This window comes from Schistocerca gregaria, unplaced genomic scaffold (assembly GCF_023897955.1).
Source record: "Schistocerca gregaria isolate iqSchGreg1 unplaced genomic scaffold, iqSchGreg1.2 ptg000174l, whole genome shotgun sequence".
In the NCBI taxonomy this organism is placed as follows: Eukaryota; Metazoa; Arthropoda; class Insecta; order Orthoptera; family Acrididae; genus Schistocerca; species Schistocerca gregaria.
In genome coordinates, this window is record NW_026061726.1 from 3,269,873 (window position 1) to 3,280,969 (window position 11,097).

Sequence of the window (11,097 nt, forward strand, 5' to 3'; positions counted from 1 at the left end):
AGCCATATACACGACACAGACCCTTGCACTCCCATTATTCAGCAGACAAACACTACTCTCTATGTATCCGTTAGGGTGTCTTTCAGGTTTCGTGCATTATGTATCGAATCGTAGTTGGCCACAATGAAAGTGGCACGTATAACGTCGAAAATAGAATTCGGACACCGCTCTGAGTAAGACCAACGTGTTGTCCACCCTCTAGACTTCAATGAGGTTAAGCCGCGATACCTAAGACAGATCTGCACTCGATGACACCTCGATAACAGCCGGTCCCCACACTTACATCTTGCTCTCCTTACGTCAGTATACATCATATCAGTCTGTGACGCTGGCTTTGCAACATCTTGCGTGCCTTTAGGTTCGCCGCGATCAACACTTACCATGCACTGACAACAAAATATGGTGGCGCCGCGGCTTGAACCCTGGACCTTTCACATGCCAAGCGAACGCTCTACCAACTGAGCTACGCCCCATGCACGAGCAAACTGCGCTATTCCCCATTCTTTGCGACTCAGATGCGCACGGACACGATGGTTGGTTGGTTTGTAGCGGTGAAGGGAGCAGAGTACAAAGGCGCGGACCCGTTCATATACACAAAAGTTCCAAGTAGTTTCGATGCTCTGGTATTACAAATGCAAATTCCGTCTGTTTCTAACGTCTTAAATTCAAAGAGCCGTCACAAATTGCTCCGTTTTCACTCCTTGACGACAATCATACAGCACCTGAGGTAACAAACACATCTCGAGCCCCATTGTGCACTCCATTATTCATGCCAACTCAGTGCCTCGCTCTTTACTACTGTGTACCAATCTTGTCGTCCAACTGCAAAACACTGGGCCACAATAAGTTTCCACGTCTCCATTGCACTGCGCATACTACGAAACGCTCCCCAAACTTGGCACTCACCCTCGCAGCCGACTTTTCCGACTTTCCACGACGCTCACGCTAGTGACAGCATTATTTATAGTTCGACGTCGCGCCAAAGCGAATGAGCACATTTCGCCTACGGCTTAGGCCGCCCTCCTAGTGTGGCTGCTCGGTGTCTGCAGGCAGCGAGGGTCTGCAAGCTTCCTGTGTTCGCACCTATGTCACCTGTGCTTGCTTGTCAGAGACAGACTACCGCAAAACATACAACTCACTCCATGAATTGATTGCTACGGCATCTGTTATCAGCAGTCACAACTAACAACACCAGTAGCAGCTGACTGCATGCAAAGAATAGGAATGTGCAGTGGAATTTACGTGAACTCAGCGCAAGGCAGATCTTTCCGACATAGGCTTGAGAATCTTACAGGAACACTTGTACTGTTTCTAAATTAAGTGTAGGCGTGGGAGGAGGGAGCTTCCTGCGCACTAATAACAGCACGCTTGTCAATTGTGGATGCTAATAATTCGCTTGTATCTTCCTAGACACATCTGCTGGTTGTGAATTATTCCACTTGCATGGCAAGGTACGCATGTAGGTGTGTTAAAAATTCTGGAGGCACTGGGTATTGATCCCAGTTCCTCTCGCATACTAAGCGAGCACTCTACCATCTGAGCTACGCCCGCCGCCCCGAAGGCTAATGGTGCTACATACAGCCATATAGACGACACAGACCCTTGCACTCCCATTATTCAGCAGACAAACACTACTCTCTATGTATCCGTTAGGGTGTCTTTCAGGTTTCGTGCATTATGTATCGAATCGTAGTTGGCCACAATGAAAGTGGCACGTATAACGTCGAAAATAGAATTCGGACACCGCTCTGAGTAAGACCAACGTGTTGTCCACCCTCTAGACTTCAATGAGGTTAAGCCGCGATACCTAAGACAGATCTGCACTCGATGACACCTCGATAACAGCCGGTCCCCACACTTACATCTTGCTCTCCTTACGTCAGTATACATCATTTCAGTCTGTGACGCTGGCTTTGCAACATCTTGCGTGCCTTTAGGTTCGCCGCGATCAACACTTACCATGCACTGACAACAAAATATGGAGGCGCCGCGGCTTGAACACTGGACCTTTCACATGCCAAGCGAACGCTCTACCAACTGAGCTACGCCCCATGCACGATCAAACTGCGCTATTCCCCATTCTTTGCGACTCAGATGCGCACGGACACGATGGTTGGTCTGTTTGTAGCGGTGAAGGGAGCAGAGTACAAAGGCGCGGACCCGTTCATATACACAAAAGTTCCAAGTAGTTTCGATGCTCTGGTATTACAAATGCAAATTCCGTCTGTTTTTAACGTCTTAAATTCAAAGAGCCGTCACAAATTGCTCCGTTTTCACTCCTTGACGACAATCATACAGCACCTGAGGTAACAAACACATCTCGAGCCCCATTGTGCACTCCATTATTCATGCCAACTCAGTGCCTCGCTCTTTACTACTGTGTACCAATCTTGTCGTCCAACTGCAAAACACTGGGCCACAATAAGTTTCCGCGTCTCCATTGCACTGCGCATACTACGAAACGCTCCCCAAACTTGGCACTCACCCTCGCAGCCGACTTTTCCGACTTTCCAAACGCTCACGCTAGTGACAGCATTATTTATAGTTCGACGTCTCGCCAAAGCGAATGAGCACATTTCGCCTACGGCTTAGGCCGCCCTCCTAGTGTGGCTGCTCGGTGTCTGCAGGCAGCGAGGGTCTGCAAGCTTCCTGTGTTCGCACCTATGTCACCTGTGCTTGCTTGTCAGAGACAGACTACCGCAAAACATACAACTCACTCCATGAATTGATTGCTACGGCATCTGTTATCAGCAGTCACAACTAACAACACCAGTAGCAGCTGACTGCATGCAAAGAATAGGAATGTGCAGTGGAATTTACGTGAACTCAGCGCAAGGCAGATCTTTCCGACATAGGCTTGAGAATCTTACAGGAACACTTGTACTGTTTCTAAATTAAGTGTAGGCGTGGGAGGAAGGTGCTTCCTGCGCACTAATAACACCACGCTTGTCAATTGTGGATGCTAATAATTCGCTTGTATCTTCCTAGACACATCTGCTGGTTGTGAATTATTCTACTTGCATGGCAAGGTACGCATGTAGGTGTGTTAAAAATTCTGGAGGCACTGGGTATTGATCCCAGTTCCTCTCGCATACTAAGCGAGCGCTCTACCATCTGAGCTACGCCCGCCGCCCCGAAGACTAATGGTGCTACATACAGCCATATAGACGACACAGACCCTTGCACTCCCATTATTCAGCAGACAAACACTACTCTCTATGTATCCGTTAGGGTGTCTTTCAGGTTTCGTGCATTATGTATCGAATCGTAGTTGGCCACAATGAAAGTGGCACGTATAACGTCGATAATAGAATTCGGACACCGCTCTGAGTAAGACCAACGTGTTGTCCACCCTCTAGACTTCAATGAGGTTAAGCCGCGATACCTAAGACAGATCTGCACTCGATGACACCTCGATAACAGCCGGTCCCCACACTTACATCTTGCTCTCCTTACGTCAGTATACATCATATCAGTCTGTGACGCTGGCTTTGCAACATCTTGCGTGCCTTTAGGTTCGCCGCGATCAACACTTACCATGCACTGACAACAAAATATGGTGGCGCCGCGGCTTGAACCCTGGACCTTTCACATGCCAAGCGAACGCTCTACCAACTGAGCTACGCCCCATGCACGAGCAAACTGCGCTATTCCCCATTCTTTGCGACTCAGATGCGCACGGACACGATGGTTGGTTGGTTTGTAGCGGTGAAGGGAGCAGAGTACAAAGGCGCGGACCCGTTCATATACACAAAAGTTCCAAGTAGTTTCGATGCTCTGGTATTACAAATGCAAATTCCGTCTGTTTTTAACGTCTTAAATTCAAAGAGCCGTCACAAATTGCTCCGTTTTCACTCCTTGACGACAATCATACAGCACCTGAGGTAACAAACACATCTCGAGACCCATTGTGCACTCCATTATTCATGCCAACTCAGTGCCTCGCTCTTTACTACTGTGTACCAATCTTGTCGTCCAACTGCAAAACACTGGGCCACAATAAGTTTCCGCGTCTCCATTGCACTGCGCATACTACGAAACGCTCCCCAAACTTGGCACTCACCCTCGCAGCCGACTTTCCACGACGCTCACGCAACGCTCACGCTAGTGACAGCATTATTTATAGTTCGACGTCGCGCCAAAGCGAATGAGCACATTTCGCCTACGGCTTAGGCCGCCCTCCTAGTGTGGCTGCTCGGTGTCTGCAGGCAGCGAGGGTCTGCAAGCTTCCTGTGTTCGCACCTATGTCACCTGTGCTTGCTTGTCAGAGACAGACTACCGCAAAACATACAACTCACTCCATGAATTGATTGCTACGGCATCTGTTATCAGCAGTCACAACTAACAACACCAGTAGCAGCTGACTGCATGCAAAGAATAGGAATGTGCAGTGGGATTTACGTGAACTCAGCACAAGGCAGATCTTTCCGACATAGGCTTGAGAATCTTACAGGAACACTTTCTAAATTAAGTGTAGGCGTGGGAGGAGGGTGCTTCCTGCTCACTAATAACAGCACGCTTGTCAATTGTGGATGCTAATCATTCGCTTGTATCTTCCTAGACACATCTGCTGGTTGTGAATTATTCCACTTGCATGGCAAGGTGCGCATGTAGGTGTGTTAAAAATTCTGGAGGCACTGGGTATTGATCCCAGTTCCTCTCGCATACTAAGCGAGCGCTCTACCATCTGAGCTACGACCGCCGCCCCGAAGACTAATGGAGCTACATACAGCCATATAGACGACACAGACCCTTGCACTCCCATTATTCAGCAGACAAACACTACTCTCTATGTATCCGTTAGGGTGTCTTTCAGGTTTCGTGCATTATGTATCGAATCGTAGTTGGCCACAATGAAAGTGGCACGTATAACGTCGAAAATAGAATTCGGACACCGCTCTGAGTAAGACCAACGTGTTGTCCACCCTCTAGACTTCAATGAGGTTAAGCCGCGATACCTAAGACAGATCTGCACTCGATGACACCTCGATAACAGCCGGTCCCCACACTTACATCTTGCTCTCCTTACGTCAGTATACATCATATCAGTCTGTGACGCTGGCTTTGCAACATCTTGCGTGCCTTTAGGTTCGCCGCGATCAACACTTACCATGCACTGACAACAAAATATGGAGGCGCCGCGGCTTGAACCCTGGACCTTTCGCATGCCAAGCGAACGCTCTACCAACTGAGCTACGCCCCAGGCACGAGCAAACTGCGCTATTCCCCATTGTTTGCGACTCAGATGCGCACGGACACGATGGTTGGTTGGTTTGTAGCGGTGAAGGGAGCAGAGTACAAAGGCGCGGACCCGTTCATATACACAAAAGTTCCAAGTAGTTTCGATGCTCTGGTATTACAAATGAAAATTCCGTCTGTTTTTAACGTCTTAAATTGAAAGAGCCGTCACAAATTGCTCCGTTTTCACTCCTTGACGACAATCATACAGCACCTGAGGTAACAAACACATCTCGAGCCCCATTGTGCACTCCATTATTCATGCCAACTCAGTGCCTCGCTCTTTACTACTGTGTACCAATCTTGTCGTCCAACTGCAAAACACTGGGCCACAATAAGTTTCCGCGTCTCCATTGCACTGCGCATACTACGAAACGGTCCCCAAACTTGGCACTCACCCTCGCAGCCGACTTTCCACGACGCTCACGCAACGCTCACGCTAATGACAGCATTATTTATAGTTCGACGTCGCGCCAAAGCGAATGAGCACATTTCGCCTACGGCTTAGGCCGCCCTCCTAGTGTGGCTGCTCGGTGTCTGCAGGCAGCGAGGGTCTGCAAGCTTCCTGTGTTCGCACCTATGTCACCTGTGCTTGCTTGTCAGAGACAGACTATCGCAAAACATACAACTCACTCCATGAATAGATTGCTACGGCATCTGTTATCAGCAGTCACAACTAGCAACACCAGTAGCAGCTGACTGCATGCAAAGAATAGGAATGTGCAGTGGGATTTACGTGAACTCAGCGCAAGGCAGATCTTTCCGACATAGGCTTGAGAATCTTACGGGAACACTTGTACTGTTTCTAAATTAAGTGTAGGCGTGGGAGGAGGGTGCTTCCTGCGCACTAATAACACCACGCTTGTCAATTGTGGATGCTAATAATTCGCTTGTATCTTCCTAGACACATCTGCTGGTTGTGAATTATTCCACTTGCATGGCAAGGTACGCATGTAGGTATGTTAAAAATTCTGGAGGCACTGGGTATTGATCCCACTTCCTCTCGCATACTAAGCGAGCGCTCTACCATCTGAGCTACGCCCGCCGCCCCGAAGACTAATGGTGCTACACACAGCCATATAGACGACACAGACCCTTGCACTCCCATTATTCAGCAGACAAACACTACTCTCTATGTATCCGTTAGGGTGTCTTTCAGGTTTCGTGCATATGTATCGAATCGTAGTTGGCCACAATGAAAGTGGCACGTATAACGTTGAAAATAGAATTCGGACACCGCTCTGAGTAAGACCAACGTGTTGTCCACCCTCTAGACTTCAATGAGGTTAAGCCGCGATACCTAAGACAGATCTGCACTCGATGACACCTCGATAACAGCCGGTCCCCACACTTACATCTTGCTCTCCTTACGTCAGTATACATCATATCAGTCTGTGACGCTGGCTTTGCAACATCTTGCGTGCCTTTAGGTTCGCCGCGACCAACACTTACCATGCACTGACCACAAAAAATGTAGGCGCCGCGGTTTGAACACTGGACCTTTCACATGCCAAGCGAACGCTCTACCAACTGAGCTACGCCCCATGCACGAGCAAACTGCGCTATTCCCCATTCTTTGCGACTCAGATGCGCACGGACACGATGGTTGGTTGGTTTGTGGCGGTGAAGGGAGCAGAGTACAAAGGCGCGGACCCGTTCATATACACAAAAGTTCCAAGTAGTTTCGATGCTCTGGTATTACAAATGAAAATTCCGTCTGTTTTTAACGTCTTAAATTGAAAGAGCCGTCACAAATTGCTCCGTTTTCACTCCTTGACGACAATCATACAGCACCTGAGGTAACAAACACATCTCGAGCCCCATTGTGCACTCCATTATTCATGCCAACTCAGTGCCTCGCTCTTTACTACTGTGTACCAATCTTGTCGTCCAACTGCAAAACACTGGGCCACAATAATTTTCCGCGTCTCCATTGCACTGCGCATACTACGAAACGCTCCTCAAACTTGGCACTCACCCTCGCAGCCGACTTTTCCGACTTTCCACGACGCTCACGCTAGTGACAGCATTATTTATAGTTCGACGTCGCGCCAAAGCGAATGAGCACATTTCGCCTACGGCGTAGGCCGCCCTCCTAGTGTGGCTGCTCGGTGTCTGCAGGCAGCGAGGGTCTGCAAGCTTCCTGTGTTCGCACCTATGTCACCTGTGCTTGCTTGTCAGAGACAGACTATCGCAAAACATACAACTCACTCCATGAATTGATTGTTACGGCATCTGTTATCAGCAGTCACAACTAGCAACACCAGTAGCAGCTGACTGCATGCAAAGAATAGGAATGTGCAGTGGGATTTACGTGAACTCAGCGCAAGGCAGATCTTTCCGACATAGGCTTGAGAATCTTACGGGAACACTTGTACTGTTTCTAAATTAAGTGTAGGCGTGGGAGGAGGGTGCTTCCTGCGCACTAATAACAGCACGCTTGTCAATTGTGGATGCTAATAATTCGCTTGTATCTTCCTAGACACATCTGCTGGTTGTGAATTATTCCACTTGCATGGCAAGGTGCGCATGTAGGTGTGTTAAAAATTCCGGAAGCACTGGGTATTGATCCCAGTTCCTCTCGCATACTAAGCGAGCGCTCTACCATCTGAGCTACGCCCGCCGCCCCGAAGACTAATGGTGCTACATACAGCCATATAGACGACACAGACCCTTGCACTCCCATTATTCAGCAGACAAACACTACTCTCTATGTATCCGTTAGGGTGTCTTTCAGGTTTCGTGCATTATGTATCGAATCGTAGTTGGCCACAATGAAAGTGGCACGTATAACGTCGAAAATAGAATTCGGACACCGCTCTGAGTAAGACCAACGTGTTGTCCACCCTCTAGACTTCAATGAGGTTAAGCCGCGATACCTAAGACAGATCTGTACTCGATGACACCTCGATAACAGCCGGTCCCCACACTTACATCTTGCTCTCCTTACGTCAGTATACATCATATCAGTCTGTGACGCTGGCTTTGCAACATCTTGCGTGCCTTTAGGTTCGCCGCGACCAACACTTACCATGCACTGACAACAAAAAATGTAGGCGCCGCGGCTTGAACCCTGGACCTTTCACATGGCAAGCGAACGCTCTACCAACTGAGCTACGCCCCAGGCACGAGCAAACTGCGCTATTCCCCATTCTTTGCGACTCAGATGCGCACGGACACGATGGTTGGTTGGTTTGTAGCGGTGAAGGGAGCAGAGTACAAAGGCGTGGACCCGTTCATATACCAAAAGTTCCAAGTAGTTTCGATGCTCTGGTATTACAAATGCAAATTCCGTCTGTTTTTAACGTCTTAAATTCAAAGAGCCGTCACAAATTCCTCCGTTTTCACTCCTTGACGACAATCATACAGCACCTGAGGTAACAAACACATCTCGAGCCCCATTGTGCACTCCATTATTCATGCCAACTCAGTGCCTCGCTCTTTACTACTGTGTACCAATCTTGTCGTCCAACTGCAAAACACTGGGCCACAATAAGTTTCCGCGTCTCCATTGCACTGCGCATACTACGAAACGCTCCCCAAACTTGGCACTCACCCTCGCAGCCGACTTTTCCGACTTACCACGACGCTCACGCTAGTGACAGCATTATTTATAGTTCGACGTCGCGCCAAAGCGAATGAGCACATTTCGCCTACGGCTTAGGCCGCCCTCCTAGTGTGGCTGCTCGGTGTCTGCAGGCAGCGAGGGTCTGCAAGCTTCCTGTGTTCGCACCTATGTCACCTGTGCTTGCTTGTCAGAGACAGACTACCGCAAAACATACAACTCACTCCATGAATTGATTGCTACGGCATCTGTTATCAGCAGTCACAACTAACAACACCAGTAGCAGCTGACTGCATGCAAAGAATAGGAATGTGCAGTGGAATTTACGTGAACTCAGCGCAAGGCAGATCTTTCCGACATAGGCTTGAGAATCTTACAGGAACACTTGTACTGTTTCTAAATTAAGTGTAGGCGTGGGAGGAGGGTGCTTCCTGCGCACTAATAACAGCACGCTTGTCAATTGTGGATGCTAATCATTCGCTTGTATCTTCCTAGACACATCTGCTGGTTGTGAATTATTCCACTTGCATGGCAAGGTGCGCATGTAGGTGTGTTAAAAATTCTGGAGGCACTGGGTATTGATCCCAGTTCCTCTCGCATACTAAGCGAGCGCTATACCATCTTTTTTTTTTTTTTTTTTTTTTTTTTTTTCCGTCACTTGTGACCACGAATCGTACTTAACGTAGTTTTCTGCAAGCGTCAGCGAAGCGTCAGTCGAGCTAAGTCGGGCCAAGTCGCATAAGAGGAGCAACAAATTGCGCTCGCTTTTCCGGTACCGGGAATCGAACCAGGGCCTCCTGGGTGAGAGCCAGGTATCCTAGCCACTAGACCACACCGGACAACGTCACAAGGGTTACTCCAGCGAACACAGCAATCTATACACACGCTACTAAACGACAACTACAAAATTATACGCTCCCACTTTGTACAGCGGCATGCTCGGGACTCATTTCGTAGAGACGAACGCCAGCCACTATGACACCAAACGGCGCCTGTGAATCATGTCGTTGCACCGCGCACTGTGCTACGACAATTTAAGAAAGAGACGCTCACGGCTTGCTGCGCTGCTTTCGTCGCGGGTAATCAGTGCTGCGGCTTTCGAGACAGAAAACATTGGCAGCGGTGGGATTCGAACCCACGCCTCCGAGGAGACTGGTGCCTGAAACCAGCGCCTTAGACCGTTTTTTTTTTTTTTTTTTTTTTTTTTGTAAGGAACTTGGCAGCATGAGGCAGGCGGAGGCAAAGCGGGCAGGGGTCAAAATCTCGAGGCCTGGCCGCGATGTCTCCACCCAGTCCTGTTGCTGAGGCGTGTCTTTATCATAGTTTTCAATAAGAAATTTTACAACTTGTGTATACGTAGATATATGCTGTTTTGCCTTCGAAATCCTGAACCAAAAGATGCTTCATTTGAAACAAAAAATTTATGTCATGCCGAGGCAATAGAGTGAAGGTTATAGCTTTAGTGCTTTTTTTTTTTTTTTTTTTTTTCATCCACTGCTTCTCGGCAACCTAGCATACTTCTTTGTAATATATAATAAAGTTGTGGGAAGTAGTGGACCCTGAACCTGTATATTATTTTTTTTAATTTCTGTTTAGTTTTTTTTATTGTTATTATTATTATTTTTGTTTGTTTGTTATTTTTTTATGGTAAAAGAAAAATCTTCATGGAATGTGAAGAAGGAATTTTATGTTAAGGCACTAATTCCATAGCCTCCTTTCCTTCTTGAGATTAATAATAATAATAAAAAAGTATGTTCCCTTCCATGGAAACAAATGAGACTTCCTTCTCAGTCATAAAATTGAATGTATAAGAAAACAATTTATCTTTAACCCTGCGATACCGGCTTTCGGCTTCGGCTTCTTCTGTGCAATAAACAAAATAGCCTTCTTTGCCAGCAGAAGAGAAGTGATTGTAATATGAAACTGTAAAAGTGTACTTCTCCCCAATTGTTTTTGTTTAAGCGTCGTTTCGCTTAAATAAACGATTTTTGTTTATCTCGTTGGCTTGTCAACCAATGCCCAGTCGCTCGAATACAATTTTAAGCATATTGCCGTAGTTTTTCTTGTGGTCTTTATATTTCAGGGCGTTATAAAAAGCACACTTCAAGTACATGTAAAAATCAGTGGAATTGTCATTTCCCAGGTGATTAATTACGTAATTCACATAGTGTCCCATTAACCAATGGACCGAGTTGTTTTTTGCTGCTGGAAAATAGCAAGTCTGAGGCCTGAGGAATGTAACAGGGGGAAAATTTTCCACCGAAGATCTCGTAAGAAAAGCCAGTTGTTCCCTA

General features: G+C 47.5%; 3 non-coding genes across 3 annotated transcripts; all 3 read right to left on the reverse strand.

Annotated features, from left to right (window-relative positions):
• Nucleotides 1-400: 400 nt before the first annotated feature.
• Trnaa-ggc (transfer RNA alanine (anticodon GGC)) lies at nucleotides 401-472 on the reverse strand. Its single transcript has one exon. It is a non-coding gene; the product is annotated as a tRNA-Ala (tRNA).
• Nucleotides 473-3,557: 3,085 nt separating this feature from the next.
• Nucleotides 3,558-3,629, reverse strand: Trnaa-ggc (transfer RNA alanine (anticodon GGC)). The gene has a single exon. It is a non-coding gene; the product is annotated as a tRNA-Ala (tRNA).
• A 5,941-nt stretch (nucleotides 3,630-9,570) lies between these two features.
• On the reverse strand, nucleotides 9,571-9,642 carry Trnae-cuc (transfer RNA glutamic acid (anticodon CUC)). The gene has a single exon. It is a non-coding gene; the product is annotated as a tRNA-Glu (tRNA).
• Nucleotides 9,643-11,097: the final 1,455 nt, after the last annotated feature.